This window comes from Aquarana catesbeiana, linkage group LG04, assembly GCF_042186555.1.
Source record: "Aquarana catesbeiana isolate 2022-GZ linkage group LG04, ASM4218655v1, whole genome shotgun sequence".
Classification (NCBI taxonomy): domain Eukaryota; kingdom Metazoa; phylum Chordata; class Amphibia; order Anura; family Ranidae; genus Aquarana; species Aquarana catesbeiana.
The window spans coordinates 383,252,002-383,265,239 of NC_133327.1; the positions used below are offsets into that span (position 1 = coordinate 383,252,002).

The window sequence follows — 13,238 nt, forward strand, 5'->3', positions numbered from 1 at the left end:
TCAATGAACTGTAGCTCCCCAGTGCCGGCAGCACTCATGCAGCCTCAGACCATGACACTCTCACCAGCATGCTTGACTGTAGGCAAGACACACTTGTCTTTGTACTCCTCACCTAGTTGCCGCCACACACGCTTGAAACCATCTGAACCAAATAAGTTTATCTTGGTCTCATCGAGCCACAGGAGGTTCCAGTAATCCATGTCCTTAGACCAATTTGATGCAGTGTGCGGCATATTGTCTGAGCACTGACAGGCTGACCCCCCATGCCTTCAACCTCTGCAGCAATGCTGCCAGCACTCATACGTCTATTTCCCAAAGACAACTTCTGGATATGATGCTGAGCACGTGCACTCAACTTCTTTGGTCGGCCATGGTGACGCCTGTTCTGAGTGGAACCTGTCCTGTTAAACCGCTGTATGGTCTTGGCCACTGTGCTGCAGCTCAGTTTCAGGGTCTTGGCAATCTTCTTATAGCCTAGGCCATCTTTATGAAGAGCAACAATTCTTTTTTCAGATCCTTAGAGAGTTCTTTGCCATGGGGTTCCATGTTAAACTTCCAGTGACCAGTATGAGAGAGTGAGAGCGATAACACCAAATTTAACACACCTGCTCCTCATTCACACCTGAGACCTTGTAACACTACTGAGTCACATGACACAGGGGAGGGAAAATGGCTAATTGGGCCCAATTTGGGCATTTTTACTTAGGGGTGTACTCACTTTTGTTGCCAGCGGTTTAGACATTAATGGCTGTGGGTTGAGTTATTTTGAGGGGACAGCAAATTTACACTGTTATACAAGCTGTACACTCACTACTTTACATTGTAGCAAAGTGTTGTTTCTTCAGTGTTGTCACATGAAAAGATATAATAAAATATTTACAAAAATGTGAGGGGTGTACTCACTTTTGTTAGATACTGTATATATATATATATATATATATATATATATATATATATATATATATATGCAGTGCCTTGCAAAATTATTCACCCCTTGGCTTTTTACCTATTTTGTTACATTACAGCCTTTAGTTCAATGTTTTTTTTAATCTGAATTATATGTGATGCATCAGAACACAATATTCTAAGTTGGTGAAGCAAAATTAGAAAAATATATACATAAAACTATTTTTAAGAAACAAAAAAATGATAATAGGCATGTGCGTATGTATTCACCCACTTTGTTATGAAGCCCATAAAAAGCTTTGGTGCAATCAATTACCTTCAGAAGTCACATAATTAGTGCAATGATGTCCACCTGCGTGCAATCTAAGTGTCACATGATCTGTCATTACATATACACACCTTTTGGAAAGGCCCCAGTGGCTGCAACACCTAAGCAAGAGGCACCACTAACCAAACACTGCCATGAAGACCAAGGAACTCTCCAAACAAGTAAGGAACAATGTTGTTGAGAAGTACAAGTCAGGGTTAGGTTACAAAAAAAATATCCAAGTCTTTGATGATCCCTAGGAGCACCATCAAATCTATCATAACCAAATGGAAAGAACATGGCACAACAGCAAACCTGCCAAGAGACGGCCGCACACCAAAACTCACAGACCAGGCAAGGAGTTCCACAGCAGAGACTGGAGTATCTGTACATAGGACGACAATAAGCCGTACACTCCATAGAGCTGGGCTTTATGGCAAAGTGGCCAGAAGAAAGACATTACTTTCAGCGAAAGTAACGTTTTGAGTTTCCAAAAAGGCATGTGGGAGACTCCCAAAATGTATGGAGGAAGGTGCTTTGGTCTGATGAGACTAAAATTGAACTTTTTGACCATCAAAGAAAACGCTATGTCTGGTGCAAACCTAACACATCACATCACCCAAAGAACACCATCCCCACAGTGAAACATGGTGGTGGCAGCATTATGCTGTGGGGATGTTTTTCAGCATTTGGGACTGGGAAACTGGTCAGATTTGAGGGAAAGATGGATGGTGCTACAAACAGAGATATTCTTGAGCAAAACTTGTACCACTCTGTGTGTGTGATTTGAGGCTAGGACGGAGGTTCACCTTCCAGTAGGACAATGACCCCAAGCACACTGCTAAAGCAACACTTGAGTGGTTTAAGGGGAAACATGTGTTGGAATGGCCTAGTCAAAGCCCAGACCTCAATCCAATAGAAAGTCTGTGGTCAGACTTAAAGATTGCTGTTCACTAGCGCAAACCATCCAACTTGAAGGAGCTGGAGCAGTTTTGCAAGGAGGAATGGGCAAAAATCCCAGTGGTAAGATGTGCCAAGCTCGTAGAGACTTATCCAAAGAGACTTGGAGCTGTGATAGCCGCAAAAGGTGGCTCTACAAAGTATTGACTTTAGGGGGGTGAATAGTTATGCACATTGACTTTTTCTGTTATTTTGTCCTATTTGTTTGCTTCGCAATAAAAAAAAAAAAAAAAAAACATCTTCAAAGTTGTGGGCATGTTCTGTAAATTGTACATAAAATATTCAAAATATATAAACTCACGCTAATGGTGCGGTAAATATGACAATAAGAATAATGCCCCGTACACACGGTCGGATTTTCCGTCGGAAAATGTGTGATAGGACCTTGTTGTCGGAAATTCCGACCGTGTATAGGCTCCATCACACATTTTCCATCGGATTTTCCGACACACAAAGTTTGAGAGCAGGTTATAAAATTTTCCGACAACAAAATCCATTGTCGGAATTTCCGATCGTGTGTACACAAATCCGACGCACAAAGTGGCATGCATGCTCAGAATAAATAAAGAGATGAAAGCTATTGGCTACTGCCCTGTTTATAGTCCCAACGTACGTGTTTTACGTCACCGCGTTCAGAACGATCAGATTTTCCGACAACTTTGTGTGACCGTGTGTATGCAAGACAAGTTTGAGCCAACATCCGTCAGAAAAAATCCTAGGATTTTGTTGTCGGAATGTCCGATCAATGTCCGACCGTGTGTATGGGGCATAAGAAGTGCAGTTGCTGTACACAAAGTGCTATTCCCTTCACAAACAGAATGAAATATAAACTACAGCGCTAGCAAATACAACATCAATGAATATAATAAAAAATAATAAAAAGTGAATGTCCATATAAAGTGACTGATGTGCTGCAATCCAAAAAAAGTGCAAAGTGCTCCAGAGTTTTCAAGGTACGTAAAACACCCCCTCCTGTGTCCCCGCTCACCGGATGGAATGGACCCCTAGCTTTTCAGTCTAGGGGTCACTTCAGGCTTATAATGGTGGCCAAGAATGGCAGCTTAACATCAAATCATCAGGCAGATTTCACTTGTTACAGATACTCAGCCAAGGTAATTAGTACCCAAAAATTAAATAAAAGGAAGGGACTATAGTGAAGTACCATTTGGCAATAGATTTATTGCGCATATATAAATGAATACTCACAAGAAGCAAGATAAAATCAGGCATAAAAGATCAGAGAGCTGTATGTACAAAACCGCCACTCATGGCATGCGTTCTACCAATAACCAGAAGTGATGTCTATTGGTCTCGGAACCGGAAATTGCGTCAACGCGTTTCACCCTCCCACAGGGCGTCATCAAGGACCTCCGGATGTTCTGTAAATTAAATGATGCAAATCCTCAAACAATCCATGGGGGAAAAATGCCAAGCGGGGTAAATACTTTTGCAAGGCACTGTATATATATATATATATATATATATATATATATATATATATATATATATATATATATATATATATATATATATATTATAATGTTTGGGGGTTCTGAGTAATTTTCTGGCAGAAAAATTATGATCTTTACATGTAGGAGAGGGGTGCCAGAATAGGTTTGGGCTGGAAGTGGTTAAAACACAACTAACAAACCAAATAAATACAAAAGTTGCCATATTAACAGTTTTTAAAATATTAATAAACAAATAAAATTAGCAGACTTTATTTAATTTTTTTTAAATCTTTTGTTTTTACTTGTCAGGTTGCTTTAAAGCAGAACTCTGGGATTTTTAAAAAATCCCCCATTAGTACCACCCCCCACACACACACACACACTCACACACACACAAAACACTAAATACATTTAATACAGTTAATACATTTGTGACATTTCTTACCGTTTAAGAGGGATGTGTGATTTAATTTTCAGGAAGTCAGCTCTGTGATTCAAAAAATGCACCAACTTTTCTGGCAGGTAGGAGGTGTTAGAACAGGGATTGCATCATATCCTATTCTCTCTCTCTAACTATAATCAGCCTACATTTCCCATGAATCCTTGGGATGGTAGTGAATGTCGGAGGTACACTAGTCTTGTACATGTAAATGTGAACTCACCCACTTCACCATAAATCACGCCCCTCTTTCTGCAGCCAGCAAACCATACATAACACACGGTATGATAGGTTACAGCCTTATAAATACAAAGCATTTTAATATAAATACAAACCAGTGCAACGTGTCAGTGTCCACCAGAGCCAAATGTCAGGGACCACCAGAGACAAATATCAGGGACCACCAGAGACAAATATCAGGGACCACCAGAGACAAATATCAGGGATCACCAGAGCCGAATGTCAGGGACCACCAGAGCCAAATGTCAGGAACCACCACCAGTGCCGAATGTCAGGGACCACCAGTGCCAAATGTCAGGGACCACCACCAGTGCCGAATGTCAGGGACCACCAGAGCCAAATGTCAGGAACCACCACCGGTGCCGAATGTCAGGGACCACCAGTGCCAAATGTCAGGGACCACCAGTGCTGCATGTCAGGGACCACCAGTGCCGAATGTCAGGGACCACCAGAGCCGAATGTCAGGGACCACCAGTGCAGAATGTCAGGGACCACCAGTGTCAAATGTCAGGGACCACCAGTGCCGTATGTCAGGGACCACCAGAGCTGAATGTCAGGGACCACCAGTGCAGAATGTCAGGGACCACCAGAGCCAAATGTCAGGGACCACCAGAGCCGAATGTCAGGGACCACCAGTGCAGAATGTTAAGGACCACCAGTGCTGAATGTCAGGGACCACCAGTGCCAAATGTCAGGTACCACCAGAGCCAAATGTCAGGGACCACCACCAGTGCTGAATGTCAGGGACCACCAGTGCCGAATGTCAGGGACCACCAGTGCTGCATGTCAGGGACCACCAGTGTCAAATGTCAGGGACCACCAGAGCCAAATGCCAGGGACCACCAGTGCCATATGTCAGGGACCACCAGAGCCGAATGTCAGGGACCACCAGTGCAGAATGTCAGGGACCACCAGAGCCAAATGTCAGGGACCACCAGAGCCGAATGTCAGGGACCACCAGTGCAGAATGTCAGGGACCACCAGAGCCAAATGTCAGGGACCACCAGAGCCAAATGTCAGGGACCACCAGTGCAGAATGTTAGGGACCACCAGTGCCGAATGTCAGGGACCACCAGTGCCAAATGTCAGGGACCACCAGAGCCAAATGTCAGGGACCACCACCAGTGCCGAATGTCAGGGACCACCAGAGCCAAATGTCAGGGACCACCAGAGCCGAATGTCAGGGACCACCACCAGTGCCGAATGTCAGGGACCACCAAAGCCAAATGTCAGGGACCACCAGAGCCAAATGTCAGGAACCACCACCAGTGCCGAATGTCAGGGACCACCAGTGCTGCATGTAAGGGACCACCAGTGTGGAATGTCAGGGACCACCAGTGCCGAATGCCAGGGACCACCAGTGCCGAATGTCAGGGACCACCAGTCCTGTATGTCAGGGACCACCAGTACTGAATGTCAGGGACCACCAGTGCTGTATGTCAGGGACCACCAGTGCTGTATGTCAATGACCACCAGTGCCGAATGCCAGGGACCACCAGTGCCGAATGTCAAGGACCACCAGTGCCGTATGTCAGGGACCGCAAGTGCCGAATGTCAGAGACCACCAGAGCCGAATGTCAGGGACCACCAGTGCAGAATGTCAGGGACCACCAGAGCCAAATGTCAGGGACCACCAGAGCCGAATGTCAGGGACCACCAGTGCCGAATGTCAGGGACCACCAGAGCCAAATGTCAGGGACCACCGGAGTCGAATGTCAGGGACCACCAGTGCAGAATGTCAGGGACCACCAGAGCCAAATGTCAGGGACCACCAGTGCCGAATGTCAGGGACCACCAGTGCCAAATGTCAGGGACCACCAGAGCCAAATGTCAGGGACCACCACCAGTGCCAAATGTAAGGGACCACCAGAGCCAAATGTCAGGGACCACCAGAGCCGAATGTCAGGGACCACCAGTGCCGAATGTCAGGGACCACCAGTGCTGCATTTCAGGGACCACCAGTGCCAAATGTCAGGGACCACCAGTGGCGTATGTCAGGGACCACCAGTGCCGAATGCCGGGGACCACCAGTGCCAAATGTCAGGGACCACCAGTGCTGTATGTCAGGGACCACCAGTGCCAAATGTCAGGGACCACAAGTGCCAAATGTCAGGGACCACCAGAGCCGACTATCAGGGACCACCAGTGCCTTGTCAGTGCCCATCAGTGCGGTGTCACCATTGCCTTATCAGTGCTCATCAATGCAGAGCAGGGATAGTTACAGATTATCTGGATGACAGAGCAGGTCTCAGGCTGACAGATCTGTATGTGAGAACACCGCTTGTCGTACAGCCCGACTCCCTGCACCGGAATTGTGATAGATAGCGCAGAGCGCACTGTTCCAATGTGCAGGGAGGTGGGGCTGTACCACGAGCGGTGTTCTCACATACAGATCTGTCAGCCTGAGACCTGCTCTGACCCGATTATCTGTAAGCTCCCCGCACTGGAGAGAGATGGTGGGCAGGCGGTGGCAGTGGGGGGATGGGGGCGGTGCTGGCAGGGAGGAGGAGGAGGGAGCAGAGGAGGAGGACACCACCTCTATGGGCAGCACAGACCAGGGGCTGAGAGACCCCCTCTGCCTACTACAGCGAGTCAGGCGGAAGTAAAACTCCCTGCTTTCAGAGCACTACAAGGGGGCGTGTCAGACTGCTGGCTGAGGTTACTGGAGGGATGTACCAGCCAGCGGTCTTGCAAGCAGGAAATCAGCAGGCAATAACGGTTTTTCAGAAAGTTCAGCAGGTTACTGCAGAGAAAACTACAGAGCTCAGAAGAACATGGCTAAAATAGTTGGTGAAGGTAGGAGATCAGCAACGAGAACTTGGAAAAATGTTTTTGCCCGGAGTTCTGCTTTAAGCATCATACATAGATTGAAGCTCATTCCTTTAAACTGCAGATGAATGGAAAAAAGTAGATTCAAAAATAACAATGTTACTTTGTATTTCACTGTTTCATGTTTGATGAGTGTTGATAAACATAAACACTGAGCCAGACTTTTTTTTTTGACAACCTGCTTTTTTGCCTGTAGAGGCTGCTAGATTGGTTGTATTCACACAGCAACTCCCAGCTTTTACTTTAATGCCTCATACATACAATCGGACTTTCCGATGGGAAATGTGTGATGAAAGGCTGTTGGCGGTAAATCCGATCGTGTGTATGCTCCATCGGACAGTTGTTGTTGGATTTTCCACGGACAAATGTTAGATGGCAGGTTTTAAAATTTTCCGCGAACAAATGTCTGTTGTCCGATTTTCCGAGCGTGTGTACACAAGTCCGTCGGACAAAAGTCCAAAGTACAAACACGCATGCTCGGAAGCAAGGACGAGCCAGAAGCGATCGGTCTTGCAAACTAGCGTTCGTAATTGGAGAATTAACATTTGTGATGTGGCAAATTATGAAATCTCAAAATGCAGCGCACATTCTCTTCTTCTTTAATGAGATAATAATGAAGCTGTTTTGCTGGTGATACTGATGGAGTTATTGCAAACAAATTTTCAAAGGCTTTTTTTTTCTAGTGATATCAACACCATTATCCTGTAGTTTTTAAGATCAAAGATACAACTGTGTTGGTGTCCCTTGTAAATTTTACATTGTATTTTTTTAAATGTAACTGCCTACTCCCAAACTGTCATTTGAAGTAAAACACATAGCCAAGTATTATTCTACACATTTTTTTTATTGTGCTTTAAAAAAAGAAAACAAATAAAATTAGACATGCTATCTGCCAATAGAACTTAACCAAAAAGTGCTTTCTATGCATCCAAAAATATACAAATAATAACAAATCAAATCATTATTCAACCAAAAAAATATGTCAAAGCAATAACTTCAAGGCCCATAATAAATAACACGTTATCTCCTCCGATTCCGCAACATGTCTGTTTGACGAACGGCCGTTCAGAAACTAACTGAAAAGCAGGAAATGAAAAGCGCGAATCAACACTCACCAAACTTCTACTAACATGAAATTAGCAGAAGAAGCCCTAAAGGATGGCGCTAAAGAGCTGAGAAACAAAGTAGTACGTCACTACATTCGTATTTGTTGGCCGTCAATTCCTTGCCGTTTGTATGCAAGACAAGTTTGGACCAATGCCCTTTGGACAAAAGTCCACGGTTTTGTTGGCCAACAATCCGATCGTGTGTGTGAGTCAGGAACTGCTGGCATGTGATGGCTGGGAAGGGGTGTGGCATCAGTGCAGAAGGACTAGATGTGCTACACATATTCAGTTTTTGTTTTTGTTGGTATTAGTAGCATGCACAGTGTCCTTAAGGCCCCTTTCACACGATCGATGTTTGGATCTGCTCGTCCATTTTTCAGGCGGATCCGAGCGGGACACTTATTGACTTCTATGGGCAGGCGGATGTCAGTGAATATGTGTCCGCTGTCATCTGCCCGCCATCCGATCTGACAAGATCGATTTAAAACAGACAGATGGCGATATGTTCACCATCCGTCCAGCGGATTGGATCGGATTTGATCGGAAGAAAACGGACAGGCTGTCCATTTTCATCCAATCTCCCCATAGAGTACAGAGGGGCTCTGACAGGTCCATCTCCGCACAGTGAGCAGAAACAGTCATCCGCCTGCTCAGCGGGCTAGCAGAGTCTGCCCAGCAGATCTGCCCCATGTGAAAGGGGCCTAACTCATATGTAACTAAACTAATTTGTACATGTTTGATATATGTGATGTATATAATAGTGTAAACATTATTGTCCACATATCATAGCATTTTAATGATTGTAAGTACTTTTATTGTAGATATTCTTTAATTTGGCCATGTGATCTTTTCCCAGGTCCTGTGCAAGTTATTTATTTTCTACTGATCTAATTTTAAAAACAAACATTCACTACATATAGGTGGGTGAAATAATTTTGGAGCAAAAGAAGAAAAATACATTTTTCAGTTTAATGATATTACAAAGTCGTTCTAAAGGTACTTTTTTTTTCCTAATAAAAAAAAAAAAAAAAATGTTACCTGCCCTATTCAATGATATTGCATAGATGGGTTGGTCGGCACTGTGCTATTTTAACTGGTAATTGTGCAGTCATGCAACACTGTACCCAAACAAAATTTATATAATTTTTTTCACACAAATAGAGCTTTCTTCTGGTGGTATTTGATCACCACTGGGTTTTCAATTTTTTGCGATATCAATGAAAACATACCAAAAAATTTTAACAAAAAACAATATTTTTTACTTTCTGCTACAAAACATATCTAATAGATAAAATGTAAAAAACGAAATTTCTTCATAAATTTTGACCAAAATGTATTCTGCTACATGTCTTTGATTAAAAAAAATCCCAATAAGCGTATATTGATTGGTTTGTGTGAAAGCTATAGTGCCTACCAAATATGGTATATATGTTGGAATTTTTTTTTTATATACTACTAATGGCGGTGATCAGCAAATTATAATGGGACTGCGAGTGCAGTGGGCAATCTGACACTAATTGATGCTGGGGGGGAACCAACTCACTGCCACTGACATCACCAGTGACATTAATACAGTGATCAGTGATAATACTATACAGTGTCACTGTACTAATGACACTGGTTGAGAAGGGGTTAACATCTAGGGCAATCAAGGGGTTAAATGTGTGCCTAACTATGTGTAATATGTGTAACGTGTGCTGCTTTTACTAACAGGTCTCTAAGTTTCTCATGCCTTCACAGGTATGAGAAACAGAGAGATTGTTCTCTCTGTACAGAGCTCTGTGTTGATTGTCAGTGTTTATGAATCATTGGATGAGACTTGCTGACAGGCTCCTGCTGTGTACAATCACAGTGAGTGCTGGCGGAGGGGACCCTAAACCCAGAAGCAGGCATCGACATACAGGTAGGTTGATCTGCCTGTGCGGGCCGCCCATCCGCAATACATTGCTGGCAGGCAGTCCGCAAGTGGTTAAGCTAAACATACATGTTACACATCTGGGTGTACAATCTCTATACAGTATGTAAATGATTTTATAATTTTGGGAAAATCCTTGTACTATATAGTTGTTAGTAGATCTAAAGGAGATTGCAAAAGTGGGATTTTGATGGGTGTGGTGCGTAGAAATGAACAGCCCTCAGGCTGGTTGTTAGGAAGCCAGCAGCTGCCAGCACCCTAACAACCACGATTCATCGCCATCTGGTCCATTCAGCTGTCAACCAGGGAATTCTGGCTAACAGTGGGATGTAAACGAAGGGGTAGGGGTTGTGGTTGTTGTGTACATATCTGTGTGTCCCCAATATTCATATTAGACCCTTACCTGAGCAATTTGCGAACACCCGCAAAAATTAGCATTTTTGCACGTGTTTGTGAAACACATGAAAAATACAATGTGTGCTTGCAGTACCATTCATTCACCCCAAGCGTGGCAAGTAGATGCGCATCAAAAGAGTTAAAATGCACGGTTAAAAAACATGATATATACGAAGTCAATGGGGGAAAGCCCTATGCAAAAAACAAAAAAAGAATAAAGAAAGTGTCCTCCCCCTCCCCGAACATCGTTACTACATCCTTATCCAAGCATGTAGCCTGAATTATACTAGACCCCACACCCTCAACTTGGGGGTGCCTTGCCAGGGGGGAACTCCCTGGAAAAGCACCTTGACCCGATGTTGATGAGGATAAGGGCCTCTTCCCCACAACCATAACCTGGTTGTTGTGAGGTTTTAAAGGCAGGGGAATTATTAGAATATGGAAGCTCCCTTTAAAAATAAGGGGCCCCCGTATACTGCCTCCCATGTGAATGAATAAGGGGTGACTGGTACCCTACACCAGGGGTCTCAAACTCAAATTGGCCGAGGGCCACATGACAAGTTTTCATATCCCATGGGGGCTGCATGCAAACTTTCAAAACCTCAAAAAACAATAAACTATACCAGCAATAATATACTATACCCAGCACTGATGTCAGCAAACGCATTATTAACCTCCAGCACTGATGTCAGCAAACGCATTATTAACCCCCAGCACTGATGTCAGCAAACGCATTATTAACCCCCAGCACTGGTGTCAGCAAAGGCATTATTAACCCCCAGCACTGGTGTCAGCAAACGCATTATTAACCCAGCACTGATGTCAGAAAACGCATTATTAACCCCCAGCACTGGTGTCAGCAAACGCATTATTAACCCCCAGCACTGGTGTCAGCGGACGCATTATTAACCCCCAGCACTGGTGTCAGCAAACGCATTATTAACCCCCAGCACTGGTGTCAGCAAACGCATTATTAACCCCCAGCACTGGTGTCAGCAAACGCATTATTAACCCCCAACACTGGTGTCAGCAAACCCATTATTAACCCAGCACTGGTGTCAGCAAACCCATTATTAACCCCCAGCTTTAACCCCCCATACTTCAAAAAAAAACCCACACTGCACACATTTCTACCCCAGTCACCCCACTAAGGACTTTGCTTAAGTGTGATGGCTCACTCACCTCTCCTGACAGTCAGGATCATCCAGCTCCCGAGTCTTCTCCTCCTGGCTTCCACACATGCCTAGTGACAGGGGACCCAGAGAACACAATCTCCCGCCCTGAGGTCAGTGCCTAGGTGGGCGGGGTGATGGGCGGATCCTTCCTCCGCTCTGTTCTCTCTCTGGGCTGTACCAGTGTGCAGCGGAGACGACAGAGCAGATGAAGAGGTAAAGCTCTTCTGCGCCTCCCCCTCTGTCAGCGCAAAAAGACATCCTGGAGCGGCCCTGCCTGCGGGCTATTTTTAACCGGTCCGCGGGCCGGTACTTTGAGACCCCTGCCCTACACAGTCACAAAAAAGTAAACAAATAAACACACTTTTTGACAAGTCCTTTAATAAAAAAAAAAAATACCAAAATGTAAATCCATCTTCAGTTCACATGTTTTGCAGCTGACCACTTTACTGCCATTTTGGGTAGGGTTGCCACATTTTCTTCATCCTAAACACAAACACTTTAGCGGTGCATTGCAAATTATTTTTTGTAGTATACACTATACGTATATTTTGTATATAGCATTTTTAATTATATGAATTTAACCACAAGAGCCCCCCTTACATCAGAGTCCACAGAGGTCCCCCTTTACATCGGAATCTGCAGAGTTCCCCTTTACATTGGAATCTGCAGAGTTCCCCTTTACATCGGAATCTGCAGCATTCCCCTTACATATGAACTTATGGAGTTCCGTTTAATTGTAAGGGGGGACTCTGCAGACTTTGATGTAAGAGAGATATCTGAGGGCTTTGATTTAAGGGGGAACACTAAAAATTCTGATGTACAGAGGGAACTCTGATGTAAGGGGGAATTCTGAGGACTCTGGTGTAAAGAGGAACTCTGATATAAAGGGGTCTCTGGTAAACAGAGCCCTCACGTACATCAGAGTTCCCAACATTCCCCTTCAATGTGGGGTTCCCAGGGCCCCCCTTACATCAGAGTCCACAGAGGTCCCCCTTTACATCAGAATCTGCAGAGTTCCCCTTTACATCGGAATCTGCAGAGTTCCCCTTTAAATCTGAATCTGCAGCATTCCCCTTACATATGAACTTATGGAGTTCCGTTTAATTGTAAGGGGGGACTCTGCAGACTTTGATGTAAGAGAGATATCTGAGGGCTTTGATTTAAGGGGGAACACTAAAAATTCTGATGTACAGAGGGAACTCTGATGTAAGGGGGAATTCTGAGGACTCTGGTGTAAAGAGGAACTCTGATATAAAGGGGTCTCTGGTAAACAGAGCCCTCACGTACATCAGAGTTCCCAACATTCCCCTTCAATTTGGGGTTCCCAGGGCCCCCCTTACATTAGAATCCACTGAGTTCTCCCATTCATCAGAGTCCACAGAATTTCCACTTACACTGTAAGGGGAAGCTCTATGGACTCTAATGTAAAGGGGAACTCTTCTGTAAGGGGTGCTCTGTGAACCCTGATTTAAGGGGGGGCTCTGATGTAAGAGGGAATGCTGTGGACTCTGGTA

General features: G+C 44.5%; 1 protein-coding gene across 1 annotated transcript in view; it reads left to right on the forward strand.

The window, feature by feature from the left end:
- Positions 1 to 6,812: 6,812 nt before the first annotated feature.
- The window catches only part of VGLL2 (vestigial like family member 2), a 28,500-nt gene continuing 22,074 nt past the window's right edge, over positions 6,813 to 13,238 (forward strand). The window contains exon 1 of the mRNA XM_073627145.1: positions 6,813 to 7,099. The gene's annotated coding sequence lies outside the window, so the exon portion shown is untranslated. The remainder of the gene's footprint in view (positions 7,100 to 13,238) is intronic.